This window comes from Entelurus aequoreus, linkage group LG14 (assembly GCF_033978785.1).
Source record: "Entelurus aequoreus isolate RoL-2023_Sb linkage group LG14, RoL_Eaeq_v1.1, whole genome shotgun sequence".
In the NCBI taxonomy this organism is placed as follows: domain Eukaryota; kingdom Metazoa; phylum Chordata; class Actinopteri; order Syngnathiformes; family Syngnathidae; genus Entelurus; species Entelurus aequoreus.
The window spans coordinates 12816856-12832263 of record NC_084744.1 but is presented as its reverse complement, the minus strand read 5'-3'; the positions used below and the strand labels follow the sequence as shown (position 1 = coordinate 12832263).

Genomic DNA, 15408 nt, shown 5'->3' with positions numbered 1-15408 from the left:
TTTAATAAATTAGTATAGTCTATAACCTTCTAAAAAACATGAATAAAGCTCATATGGAAAGTTTACCATACCATTTGCAGAATAGATTTACCAAGAGAAAAAGCAGATATGAACTAAAAGGTACTGAGGTTTTGACAAAACCCAGGTTTCAGTCAGCTGTAAAGGAAATATGTGTCTCAATCAAAGGAGTCAGTCTGTGAAACAGTCTTAAATGTCAAATCAAAACTTCTGAGTCAATTTTTTTGTTTAAGAAGAATGTCAAATTATCAATGTTACAAAAATATTCAACTGCGGAGTCGTAGATCAACTGTATTAAGGTATTGTGTGTTTTTGTGCATTTTTAACCTGCCCATTGTACAGCACTTTGGCTACCCCTGTGGTAAATTTTACATGTGCTTTATAAATACATTTGATTTGATTTGATCAGACAGCTCAAAATGAACTGGAACTGTATATGATTTTGTGTTGATCTGGGGCAGATATTATACATTTTACTTCTTTCTGCTCCTTTTCTTTCATGCTAAATGCTGTTGTTGCATTGGTTTTTAAATGAATGAAATAAATAAATGAAAAAAAAAAAAAAATGTAATGCAGATTTGTACAAAATATTTTTATAAACCTTTAAAAAAATGTAAATTTTTATATTTTTTACTAGTTACATAAAATATTGGATGGACCAGAATGCATTTTTGTCCCCAGATAAAAGACAAGTTGTCAAATGACTTCTCTCCAAGGAAATCCGAGCTTTTCTTCCTAAATATAAGACAGTAAACTAAAAAAAATGGTCCGTTTTAAATTTGGGGTCTACAGATCTAGGGATGTAAACCAACAAGTGGCGCCAGATGACTTCTCTCTAAACAAGTCAGAGCTTTTCTTCCAGTCCCTTACACACGACAGCAAACTGAAAAGTCTGAACAGTTGTTTTTTTATATATCGTTTAGGTCAAGAGATTTATACATACCAGCAGGGGGCACTTAATGACTTCTCCCTAAAACGAGTCTGGGCTTTTCTTCCTGTTACTCACGTAGTAACCATGAGGGATGCAGCCGCGACACAGACGCCTGCAAGTTGGCAGAGAACAGAAGAGGAGTTATGATGCTAAATTTTAAGATAATAGAAGCCATCAAAATACTATCCAGCAGCTAACATTTATGATGGGTTTGGGATTCATTTTGTCTTTGGGTCTTTAAAAAAAGGGGCGGTCTTACATTTGATTTGAGTTAATACTGTACATTCTGTGCAAAAACCCAAACAGGAAAGAAAACAGCCAGTGTAACAGAAAAGTTGGTGGTGTGATGAGGAGATATGTGCCTTACATTTATCAATTAAAGGAGAAAGTCTCAATGAATGTATCGATTAACTGTGATTTCAGCTTGTCGAAGTATTATAAACTCCTCTTTCCATGCTTGTGTTGTATTGAGTAGAGCAGGGGTTTTCAAACTGTTGTACGCTACGCCAAAGAATCAATTAAATATTGAAACACAGTGTGACTGTTCAAACTGTATGTAATGTTACAGTGGCCACAAATGTTAAATATATTTGTTAAATAACCTCTGCCTTGTTTTTAACAAACATTTAGGCCTACTACGCTACTGTATTTTGTTGGTCATTATAGTGGTACTTAGAGAGCCAAGTGTTTTCTGAGGTGGTATTTGGTTTAAAAAAATATATATATAAAAAAGTTTGGGTACCACTGGAGTAGAGTAATGCTGCCCTTTGATGAAGTTGTGCCATTGCCTGTAAGTAGCTCAATTCCTTTAGCTGTTATGTTGTTCACTTCTTCAGACAGCAAACTAGTTGAGACTAAATCAACAGCGTCTCTGCTGGTTGCAGCCAAGTTTACTTTATTTACTGTAGCCTCCTTTGCTTAAAGACACGCCCAATAAACGTCATTAAACGCAACACCAATTAACAGAATCCTAAACGATCAATTACAGTAACTATGACTTTGTGTAGCTCAAGTTGCAGGTCAATACACACAAAACAACAACAGGCGAACACACCTTTAGCGCATCTTACAGCATGTTTAATCAAATCAAACAGCTACTCAGAAGAGATGAGCCTCATTGGCAGGATCAACAAAGAAGAATTCAGAGACATTTAGCGCCAGACTTTCTCTGACTCATAAAATAAATATCACAAGATCACACCACAGAGAAATTATTCTCCTTATCTTTTTTTTCCCCCCCACATTTTCCAGTCTGATCCAATCCATGTTTGGCTACGAGTCGTGCACCAAGCTGTGTGTCTAATTTAGAGTGAGTCACCCTCACATTTTTTACATGATAGGTGCCGTTTCTGGAACAACGCGACTACTGTATTGCTTTTCAGGCAGACACGCACCATCCCTCTGTTGGTCATATTTCTATTTATAGTGTTGATATTCTTTTGTTCCTGGACTCATTCGACGGTATCATAGTTGACAAAAGTTCTGTATGCCTCTCAACTTTCAGCAAACATTTTCCATTTTCTCAGTACATGCTGAAAATCCCATTTCCCCTCAATCAACCGCAGCTCACCCAGTGCTGGCAGCATTCATGCAGCCCTTGACCATTACGCTACCACCACCACAATGATCTTGCTACTCTCGTGTTACCAGCTATAAGTCAGGACTTGGTTCATGGCGTGGTTTGTTCTCCCAGAAGGCAAAGGAAAATTGGCGCGGGCAAGGCGTGAATTTAAATACATTATTTATTTTTTTAACACTAATAAACTACAAAAAAAGAAAGCAAACAAAAGGCGCACACAAAGGCGGAAATACAAACTTGACTATGAAACAAAAGACATGCACGTGGGCACAAAAACTATGAACATTAAAACAAAAACACTAACTGTGGCATAAATGAACAAAACTTACTTGGTAAAGAACTGTGACAAGACATGGAGCAGAGTGATGAAATAGTGTGAGGACGCCAGGACGAACAACAGAAACAGACAGATTTAAATAGTGACGTGATCAGTGAAAACAGGTGCGTGACTCGAAACAGGTGCGTGACAAGACAGGTGAAAACTAATGGGTGACCATGGAAACCAAACCAAACAAGGAAGTGCAACCAGGAACTAAAAAAAGAGCCCAAAACCCAAGCAAAACAAAAACATGATTAACACAGACATGACACTATATAGATAAAAACGACTGTTTTGACTCATTTTCCGCTGATTGTACATTGATACTGCTATACAAGCTGCACACTGAGTACTCTAAAGTGTCGCCAATTGTAATTTTTTTTATAGCAGTGTTTCTCAAACTTTTTACACCAAGCATCACCTCAGAAAACACTTGGCTCTCAGAGTACCACCATAATAACCAACATTAAAATACAGTAACGTATTAAGCCTAAGTATTCATTAAAAACAAGGCAGAAGTTTTATTTAAAATGTATAATTCATATTTTTGGCCACTGCAACATTACACACCGTTTGAACTGTAACACTTTGTTTGAATATAGGAAAATAAAACACTGCACTTTAATCAGGTGATTCTTTGGTGCACCACTACTAGATGGAGCCCGTGTGCACCACAGTTTGAGAATAACTGTTCTAATGTATTGTCCCTTTAAAGTAAAACTGCACTTTTGGGGGGAGATTTGCCCATCATTCACAATCCCAATGTGAGAAAAGAACACATATGTTTTTCCCTTTCATGCGAGTTCTGAATGGTGAAACACTGCTAGTATGAGGCGGCTAACAATGCAGATAATGGGAATTATCCAATTGAGTTTATAAAGTGTTCTAAAAAAAAAAAAAAAAAAAAAATTTTTTAAACTTACCTACAAATAAATTCATACTGACAGCATGTATATAAAACAGTGTTTGAGGCTTTTTGATGATTTTTAGAGGGTTTTATGGGCGAAATAGATGGCATATCTCTTACCTGCATTGTTAGCTGCCTCTTGCTAGCAGTTTTCACCACTTGGAATGCACAGAAAAGGGAAATGTGTGTTCTTGTCTTATTTAAAGATTGTGGATAATGGGTATATCTCCCCCAAAAAGTGCAGTTTTACTTTGAAGGGACAATACTATAATACTGTACAAAGTACAATAAAATAGTACAGATCCCCTTTAAAAATGTGTATGATTAAAAAATGAAAGCTTGCTTAAATGTTGGATACTGCGATCCACCATGTCATTTATGTGGCCTGCGAAAAGCTGGAATTATTAGAGCACTTTCTGGTTAAATGTATTTGTTATTTCATATTTTGACAGAAAAATATATTGCATGCATACTTTCATATTACTTTGAAACGTGTCTGATTATGAAACAAGATGTTCCAAGTATTTACATGTTTTTGGTAAGCAAAAATAAATATCGTACTTCAATATGTGCTTGTCACCTTGACTTGTGATTTTAAAGCAACTTGTCCATTAATCTCTCACAAAAAAAAAATCATTAAAAAACATTTGCCTATGCAAAATATATAACGATGCTATAAAACATTTATATTCATATTTATTCTCTTTTACAAACGGCCCTCTGAGGGTAGTCATAACTGTGATGGGGCCACAATGAAAACGGGTTTGACACACCTGCTGTAATCCATTAATCCTGCATCAGTGAAAATGCCATTTATAGTGAAAACATGAGCAAAAACAATTATTAAACAGCTCAGTGTTATTTGGATATTGTAGCTGCAGCTGGAACCATGAAATTGGACTGGCTCTATTTGTTATAGCAGAAATATTCCTGACCCTTTTTTCCCCCCCCTCACAAAAAAGTGCTATAAATCAAGATGCACAGTTATGATAAGAACTGTAACGCGACACGGGATATATTCAAGAGCTGCCGCTAAAATAGTGTACAACATCTTACCAAATTACAATTCTCATCAATACTGACAGATTTACTGCAAGGTCCGACATTGCAGCCAGTTTTTCTGCAAACGTGTGTACTTAGGCATCAGACATTGGCCCTCCGGAAGCATCTGTATCTTTATTCAGAAGCCAGAAAACACAGCAAGGACAAATAGTAAGAACAAAGATCAAGACGAAGCAAAAACACTCCACATTGTTTTTTTGTGTATTTATGTTATGACTGGGAAGGGTTCATATCAAACCAAATACGGCATTAAGGTCTTTTTGTAGCCTTTAACCAGACATTTTGGGTTCAGGTTAGGAGTTCTGGTTGTAAATTCCAGCCAATAAGGTGTCAACATGGGTCATCCGCTGGAATATACGGTAGGATTTACAGACAGGAGTCAGGATAACGTAACGCTCAGTGAAGTGTGTCCTCCAAATAAATGTGACCAGGGTCACCACAGCGCCACCATATGTTCACCATCAGGTTGTGTTATGAAAGCTCCGTGGACGGGCCGGCTGGCCGCGGAGGAAACAATTAAGCTCTCCTCGTAAATATGTTCCCCTCTGCAGAAATCCATTTTTCTCAGAGACGTTGTTTACAGTGCATTGAGTGATTTTTTTTTTTTCTATGCCTGAGAAAAGTTTAAGGTCAAATGCGTTTGGATATCCAATTCCTGATTTGTGTGCGACCTCACTGGGGGAAAAAAAAACAATACAGTAAATGTATAATAAAGTTCCATTTAGTGCATACTTCACTGCTCTGGTTTGTGCTTCTACTAGAGAACAATGGCGGAATGTAACCATCAATCGACTAATTGTTTTCATTTAATAATGTGAAAATGTCCATCTGAGTGTTCTGAATTTCTGTTTCCGTGCCAATGTGGCATTGCACAGTATAATCCTGCACAGCTCAACTTCCTGTAGTAATTTCCCGTTGGCTTTCTTTAGACCAGGGGTCACCAACGCGGTGCCCGCGGGCACCAGGTCGCCCGTAAGGACCAGATGAGTCGCCCGCGGGCCTGTTCTAAAAAAAAAAAAAATTTATTTTTTTTTATTTTATTTTATTTTTTAAATTAAATCTACATAGAAAAAACACAAAATACACTTTCAATCAGTGCATCAACCCAAACAACCTCCCCCATGTACACCCACTCACACAAAAGGGGTTATTTCTTTCTGCTACCAATATTCTGGTTCCCACAACATAGACAACACATCTGCAAGGGACACAGTCCCTGAAGCACACATGATTGTATAGGCTGCTGGTCCACTAACATTTTCATTAATTAATATTTTTTATGTAATTATTTTTATATTGTTTTACTTTCTTTTTTATCCAAGAAAATGTTTTTTATTTATTTATCTTATTTTATTTTATTTTTAAAAAAAGGGCCTTATCTTCAACAGACCAGGTTGTCAATGAAATTAGATTTGTTTAAAGGGTTTTTTAAACCAGGCCCAGTCCAGATAATGTCCAAGTCGGACTCAGCAACACACACCTTCATTCATGTACACAGAAAAAAATTAGGGAACACAACAGATTGCATATAATTTATAAACAAAATTACATTGTCAAAATAAGCATTTATGTACAGTCCAGATTATGTCCAGGTCACTCAAATTAGGGAACACAACAACAGATATCATATAATCTATAAACATAATTATACTTTCAAAATAAGCCTTTGAGGACTTCTCATCTTTTTTTAAATGTTTTTTGGCATCATTATCGTTTTCAACCATGTAACTTTCTAAAGTTAGAAAATACTGAATAAATGTTTTAAAGAAAGTAATACTAAGTGAATATCTGTTTTTGGCCTTAAAAATAAACATTTTACCGAGTACTATAATTAAATTGACTAAATCATGATTGTCAATGAACTCTCCTAAAATAACAGAAACCACATTAAGCTTCATAAACAAACCAATCCTTAAACACATTTTTTCAACTTCCACCCAAAACAAAGACACAATATGACAATACCAAAACAAATGCAGGGTGGATTCAGGCTCCTGACAACAAAATCGGCAATCATCTGACTCTGTCATATTCCATAATTTTAACATTTTCCCTGTGGGTAAGAAGTTATAAATAATTTTAATTTGAAAATAACGATTTTGCACATCGATAGTGGTTTTATAGATTAGTTTGAATATGGCATCCCATGGCAACGGGCAGTCAAAAAGGTCCTCCCATTTTCCATTTGTGTTGTATGAGGCAGCCTTCAAAGATTTCTTTATTAAATAAAAATTATATATTTTTCTATTTATTTTAGTTCCTTTTTGCCAACTAGAATTTCTTATTAGAGGTTTACAAACTAATAATTTAGTAGTTCCATAATTAATTATTTGTTTCCATCTTTTCCCAATTACTCCAGTTAGTTGATAAAATGAAAAGCTTGAGCAAGCATCACCATACATAGCTCTAAATTCATCATACTTCATAATTTTACCATTCTCATTGATAATATCATTGACAAAAATGATTCCTCTTTCAAACATATTTTTCCAAAAGAAAGGCTTTCCACCTATTACAATATTAGAGTTCATCCATATTAACTGCTGCAAAATATCGTCTCTTTTTTCTGGCACATAAAATTGAAAACACCACTATGAGTGGATTGTTTCCTTTATGAACCCCGCCATGTTTCCCAGCAGACTCTCTGGGAGGGGATCACTTGTAAAAAAGGATACAATTTCTTTTGATACAGTACATGTTTTTTGTCCAACAGGACATTTGTGTACCACTCAATGTTTAAATACATCTTTGGAACAATTGATGCTTTTAAAGACAGACACATAGCTTCAAGGTTGAGAAGTTTCAGGCCCCCATATTCATACTCTTTGTACAAAACCTTTCTTTTAATCTTTTCTGGTTTGCCGTTCCAGACAAAATCGAAGACCCTCTGCTCATAAATCTTAAAAAAGTTTTGTGATGGAGCTGGTAATGACAAAAACAAATAAATAAATTGAGGAATAATTAACGAGTTGGCAATAGACAATTTACCATACAAGGTTAGGGATTTCCCTTTCCATAATTGCATAATTTTGTCCAGCTTTCTTAGTCGATTATCATAATTTACTGAGCCTAGATCTTCCAGATTTTCTGGGACAACAACACCAAGTATGTTAACTGGTCCATCTGTCCACAAAACAGGCACTTTGCATTCCATTCGAAAGGACGTTCCCTTTAGATTTCCGATCCTTAACATTTTACATTTATCATAATTAAGCATAAGGCCAGATTGCTGTGAAAATATGTCCAAAAGATTAAGAAGGTTCCGCAAACAATGAAAAAAATCTTATCTTTGTGAATCATCCTTTTCTGACATGAACTTCATCAAAAACAAACACAGAACACGCCTCACTGATGCACATCTGCAAGACTCACTCAGAGTTGCAGTGCCAAGTTACACACCAGAGTACAACACACTAGTTAACAGCATGCAATGCCAGGCTTCCCACTAACTGACAAAGAAACAGATAACAGATTTGGTGTCCAGTTCAAAGTGTGACATGATTTAAAATTTGAGAGTTTACTTTTGTATTTTACATGAGTTATTATTTGTACAAACATGGTGCAAAGTAATTCATGATTTGTTAAAAAATGTTAGTGGCTAGCTAGTTAAAATGGGATATTGTGATTTCACAAGACTGTCTTAGAAGTGATCATTTGAAAATGTTCAATTTGAAAAATGTGCACTTAGAGAAAATATAAAAATAAAGTGTTGCATATTGATATTTATCTGTTTCTATATATATTTATTGTGAGAAATTATTAAGATGATCAGTGTTTCCACAAAGATAAATATCATTAATTATTCATAATAACAGAGTTAAAGGTAAATTGAGCAAATTGGCTACTTCTGGCAATTTATTTAAGTGTGTATCTAACTGGTAGCCCTTCGCATTAATCAGTACCCAAGAAGTAGCCCTTGGTTTCAAAAAGGTTGGTGACCCCTGCTTTAGACCAACTGATTCAACAGCGCCTCTACTGGTAGCATCCAAATAGTGCACTCCACCGTAATGACCTGAATCTAATTCTGCTGCTGGGTTGAAAAAAAAATTTTCCTATCATTGTGATATGTTTTTGCAATTTGGACCTTTTTCTTGAATGTTTACAACTTTATATATATGCCATACATTTTTTTTCTCTCTGCAGTTTCTGCAATCAGCAGCATGCACTCTGTCAATAACAAGGCAGTACTAATATATGGCAATAAAAGGCCTATTGACAGGCGCATGCAAGTGGTAACGTGCATAAATGAGGAAAATTCCACAAGCAATAACGAAGAAATAAAAAAATTTGAACTTTTATTTGTCTCTGGCTATGCTAGCTAGCATGATACTTTTCTGATTCAAGTAAAATAACGGCTGGGATGCTCAGATTTGTATTTTAAGGCAAAAGCAAAAATTAAATTATGACTAAAGTAGCGCTAAAAATTAAAATTCCTTGAGAAAATTGCTTTAAATTTGTGTTTTCTTTACAAAGCTTTAAAAAAAACCTACTGTATCGATCACTGTATCCACACAAAATTTGGTACAGACTAGTGTTGTCGCGATACCAATATTTTGGTACCGGTACCAAAATTATTTCGACACTTTTTGGTACTTTTCAGTACTTTTCTAAATAAATGGGACCACAAAAAATTGCATTATTGGCTTTATTTTATTTTTTTTTAATCGTACAGTACATTAAACATGTTTCTTATTGCAAGTTTTTCCTTAAATAAAGTAGTGAACATACAAGACAACTTGTCTTTTATTATTTAGTAAGCAAACAACGGCTCCTAATTTAGCTGCTGACATATGCAGTTCTATTATTTTGTCAAAATTATTAAGGACAAGTGGTAGAAAATGAATTATTAATCTACTTGTTCATTTACTGTTAATATCTGCTTACTTTCTCTCTTAACATGTTTTATCTACACTTCTGTTAAAATGTAATAATCACTTATTCTTCTGTTGTTTGATACTTTACATTAGTTTTGGATGATACCATGAATTTGGGTATCAATCTGATACCAAGTAGTTACAGGATCATACATTGGTTATATTCAAAGTCCTCATGTGTCCAGGGACATATTCCCTGAGTTTATAAACATAACATACATTTTTAAAAAACGAAAGAAGATGTTGTGATGTTGTTGTGGCGGACCGGTACTTTTCAGAAGCTGTATAGTACCGAAAATGATTCATTAGCATCGCGGTACTGTACTAATACCGGTAATTTACTGTATACCGTACAACCCTAGTACAAACGAAGATGTGTGTTAAATTTGAGCAAGATTAATTGAAAAGCATGGCGTCTTGTCAGGGGCACAGGCCGTGCTCACTGTAGCAACTAATTGGCAATAAGTCATTGACAGTTAGTCTAATGATGACACAACTTTGAGGATAGGTGTGTCCCGATCCAATATTAATATCAGTGCGATATCAGCCAAAAAAAACAAGTATCGGCTGATATCGGCTTGCATCGAAAATCTCCGATATAAGCAGTCCTGCAGTGTGTTTACTTGTGCAAAGCTGACAGCCAGTTAACATCTAAATGTCCGCCAATAAGCACACATGGTTGGTCTTTTCTTGTATTTTAGTGAAGTCATGTACCAAAGGTAAACGGGGTAGGCACACATGTTAGTCATACGTAATAAGTGTCCTTAGTTCACTCCTTCTCAAATAGTAGAGCGGGCCCCCTGAGACGGAGCAATGCAATGCTAGGGCGGCGCGTGGGACCCCGAAGAACATGTTTATCAGTCTCATGCGTCGAAAAGCTTTGCGCTGCAAAACGTGTTTATTGTAGCCATTAATTCCGACTTCCTCATTTTGATTAAAAAAAAAAAAGGTTTCTTAAATTTTATGGAGTCTTTTATATATTGTGCTCCTGAGTTATGTTGCTGATCAATTTTAACTATTATTTATTTATTTAGTGTTTATAATCAATTGTTTTCAGTATCAAATGGTTCAAGTCGGCCAAAAAGCTTCTTAAAATAAATTGGGGATTTCTCTTCTGTAACGGACTAAAAATTATTATTAATATTTTTGGTCGTAGGTTGATCTATATTTCCTTTTTTCTTTAATGTTACTAAGGATAGAATATTATGCAGAGGTGTACTTATAACAATTTTATAGAGAAATTATACTATTTATATGTTTTCTTCTTCCAAAGGGTGTCGTAACCGAAGAAAATTGAGAAGCTTTGCCTTAATTGAACTATGTTGCACATTTGTAAATATAAACAATCATAGAATAATCATAGTTGAATATTACCTGCGCATACAAAGTCTTCAGGTACAAAGTCTTAGAAAGTATCGAGTAACAAACGTGTCTGCATCATTCAACTTTCTCTGTCCTGATCTTAATTTAATGAATTATTGGGACCAGCAGATGTCGTCAAAAACAAACTATCACTCCACTTCCAAAGCATAAAACTGTCATAAGGTTAGTGTTTTTCATGCCTACCATTGTTCTCTGAGTAATTTCACTTGATCAAACATTTTCGAACATTCCACACTACAAAATAATAAAAGTATGTTCGATGATTTGTGCTGATATTATATATGATTTACATAGGTATCTGCCAATACTCAAGGCTCCAATATCGGTATCGTATCGGACGTGAAAAAATTCCTAACACCCCTGCTTGAGGATATCTGTATTACATGATTGCTAGCATGTCTTACAAAATAAATAAAGCACAACATATAGGGGGCGCCACAAATAGAGTAGAGACCCTCCAAAATGGGAGTGAATACAAAGAAATTCCATGTTGATTCAAAGAAACAGTAACGGCGCCTTAATGACAGTGATAAAAGAATCCACGGGGCCCTAAAGGCAACACACCCATGATGGATCACATGACACGTAAACACAATCAGGCATGGTGCAGACACACTATATCGACACATTTTCTTTTAGGGAAACACCTCGTTCGCCGTGTATTATTTTCTCACGCACATCCGCCGCAGCTGCGTCCTGTTTCGTCACATGTGCGCGCTCACGACCCGCAGACGTGAGACCTCATCTCATTCCTCAGACCTGAGGCAAGAGTGCAGGTGGACAAGGAGCACCCCAGGAGGACCGCATGCGGGTTTTTGTTCTCCCTCTTGGTCCTTCACACCAGCCACCTGTCATTAAACGCGTCTTTGGTCGTTTGGATGCATGTTGATGCTTTCATTAAACGCGTCTTTGGTCGTTTGGATGCATGTTGATGCTTGGCTAAACATTCTAATTGGAATCGTCCGCTGCGACGCCAAAATTGTCCACCTGTCTGCGTGCGGCCTCGCTTGGACTCCCAGTCCGCTCCCATCCAAGAAGGTTTTGACTGCGGCCTCAAGGTCCAAACACACTCATAGATATCTAAACATCATCTGCAGATGTTTATTTACTCAGTCCTTAACCTCACCCCCCTCCTTACTCTAACCCCCCACCAGGGGAAGCTGAGCCCCAGTTGGCCCCAAAACATCATGCAGAAGGAGAGCCTTCAGGAAATGAGTTCACTAAAGTTGCGTCCAAGACAAACTTGTAAATGGGCTTGCAGATCAGTCACGTGATGGACCAAAGACCCCCGAGTTCCCTCCAGGGAATTTACTGTGTGTCCAATTCTGCTAATGGCGAGCATGCTAGCTGTAGACCAGGGGTGTCAAACGCACGGCCCGGGGGCCGGATCAGGCTCGCAAACAGGTTTTATCCGGCCCGCGGGATGAGTTTTCTAAGTATAAAAATTAACCTGAAATTTTTGAATGAAAGAAACAGCTGTTCCAAATGTGTCCACTGGATGTCGCAATAGCAATTCTTTATATTTGGAGATAATACTACATACTGTATGTACCAAATAAACCACATGATGTTAGTACATCAGTCGAGGAAAATGATCAAACTACATAAATAACATACTGTAATTTGATTTTGATATAATTTTTTTATCTTGATAGATTGAAAATTAACCCCAATGAATTGACTGATGAACATTATCATATAATTTATTCGGAAAATATAAATAACGACAAATAAAGACAAAAAAACAAAAACTAACAACATTATGATTTGTACATTTGTGCTTGTTTTAATTTTAAACAAAGAAAACAATCTGAAATTGTCTTTATTTTCAATTTATCGTGCCGTGATTTTACCAGTCCGGCCCACTTGGGAGTAGATTTTTCTCCATGTGGCCCCCGATATAAAATTAGTTTGACACCCCTGCTGTAGACTCTTCCACACGCGGGCTTTTAAAGCTTTCCGGGAAATATACAGTACCCATCAAAATCACGCAAGACCACAGCATACTTTCATATAAAATAACATTAATAATCAATTTTATTTATGTAGCGCTTTTAAAAAGGTACTCAAATACACTTCGCATAATCAAAAGAAAACATGATCATCATCATAAAAGCACACACAGTATAATAATAAAACAAATACAATAGGGATAGCCAATGTGGTAAAATCATCTAAAATAAAATGGCTTAAAATCTAGGTTGCGATATATACACTGCAGCCTCCTGCGATAATGACATATATTACAATACATTATTTGGTATGAAAATGATAATAGAACCATTTCACAACCGGTTACAAAGGCCCCTAATTTGGCTGCTGGTGTATGCAGTAACATATTGCATAATATCCAGTTGTATTATTTTCTCAAAACTATTATTAAATCTACTTCAGAATATCTGTTTATTTCTGTTGTAAAAACGACAAAAAATGGAGTGATATTGAATAATTTAAATCCAACTACTGTGGTATTGACCTGATACTATAGTATTTGGTATTGTTACTGTCAATATTTGTATCAGTTTACCCACCTTCAACCATTCAAGAGCTCTAGCTGGCGTTTACGGGTTAGGATATCCTCCTACTGTGTGTAGTGTAGCATGTTTAGCTATTCCTCTTTCTCCTCAGATGATATGAAGAAATGGAGTGCCGACCTAAGCCTTGTTCAGACTGCAGGTCAATTTTGGATTTTTTTCCCCATATGCGACCTATATCGTGTAAACAAAGCAATTCCAATTTTTTCATATTCGACCCAGGCCTCTTTTCGTATGTGGAAATAAATGGAATATATATATATAAAGTGAACGCTCCCGCGCTCAGGTCACATTCATCCGACCAGAACGTCACCAATCAGCAATAAGCTTTATATTAATTTGGCAAAATAGATTGTTAAAAAATAAATAGTTGACAACGGAGCAGAAAGTTATGTGCAAGTTCCAACACTCTTGTCTGACACACTCTTTAAAACAGACATACTTGCCCTCTTCAATCTTAATCCTCTACGCGCAGTAATTCGGTTCAAAACATTTTGACTTTAATTCCACAAAATCCTTGAAATTGCCACAAATGCGCCAGTACTTAGACCTACTAGAGTGAAAGCCATGTTCAGTGCGAGTGACATCATCTCTTCATGGGGGTCAGACTGCATTCACATTAGAAATTGCATTTTTTTTGTAATGTGAACGGCCACTAAAAAGATTGGATTTGACCAAAAAAATATGAATTGACAAATAAAGACGTTAGCATTTGCAGGACACAGCTAGAATGTGTCATCAACATGCATTATCACGATATAACGATAACAATACATCGTATAGTTTCTATATTGCGTAACGCTAGTGCAGTGGTTCTCAACCTTTTTTCAGTGATGTACCCCCTGTGAAAATTGTTTTAATTCAAGTACCCCCTAATCAGAGCAAAGCATTTTTGGTTGAAAAAAAGAGATAAAGAAGTAAAATACAGCACTATGTCATCAGTTTCTGATTCATTAAATTGTATAACAGTGCAAAATATTGCTCATTAGCAGTGGTCTTTCTTGAACTATTTGGAAAAAAAGATAGGTTTTTTTGTTTATATTTATAAAGAATTTTTGAATTGTTGCTATTTTTAGAATATTTTTAAAAAATCTCACGTACCCCTTGGCATACCTTCAAGTACCCCCAGGGGTACGCGTACCCCCATTTGAGAACCACTGCGCTAGTGTATATCAACATAAAATCAACACAATTTGGCAGTGTGAGACATTAGACTGCTGTTCTGCGAGCATAAAAAGATTAGGATTATAATAAAGGTGTTTTGCTTTTTCTTAAGCTTTTGTGATTTAAGAAAAAGTGCAATACGTGTCAGAATATCACGCAATCAGCAAGAATATCAGCAATCATATAATTAACTTTTTTTTTTCCTTCGGCTTTTTGTTCCAAAAGAGTACAAGACGTCACGCTGCAAGAATATCACGCTAGACCGGTAAAACTTGAACTCTGACTTGCGTTTTGCTTTTTCCTTGGCTTTTTGGGGCCTCTTTTTTTGCAATACTTGTTCTACAAAATGGATGGTCATTGTCAAAGACGTCACACAAGGCTCCATCTTATCTTAGACCTTAATGAGGCATCAGTGGATTAACATTGCCTCATGTTTTGCTTTTTATTTGGGCTATTGTGCCTCTTCTTTTTTTTTTCCCTGATCAGACCTTAGCTAAACCCAAGTACAGTGAGCACCAGATAAAGCCTGAGTTTTGCTTTTTATGATTTTTTTTTGGTGATACCTCTACCAAAAATGTACCATAATTGTCCCCACACGAAGCGTCAGAATATCACAAAAGACAAGAGCATACTTTCG

The 15408-nt window shown here is 36.1% G+C and overlaps 2 protein-coding genes across 6 annotated transcripts in view; one reads left to right on the top strand and one right to left on the bottom strand.

Annotated features, from left to right (window-relative positions):
- The window catches only part of LOC133664392 (collagen alpha-2(IV) chain-like), a 116572-nt gene that overhangs the window by 65657 nt on the left and 35507 nt on the right, over positions 1-15408 (top strand). The gene's annotated exons all lie outside the window — the stretch shown is intronic.
- Positions 1-15408, bottom strand: part of LOC133664395 (collagen alpha-1(IV) chain-like) — a 154084-nt gene that overhangs the window by 130928 nt on the left and 7748 nt on the right. For both annotated transcript variants that reach the window (XM_062068974.1, XM_062068975.1), the window contains one exon: positions 962-1061. The gene's annotated coding sequence lies outside the window, so the exon portion shown is untranslated. The remainder of the gene's footprint in view (positions 1-961; positions 1062-15408) is intronic.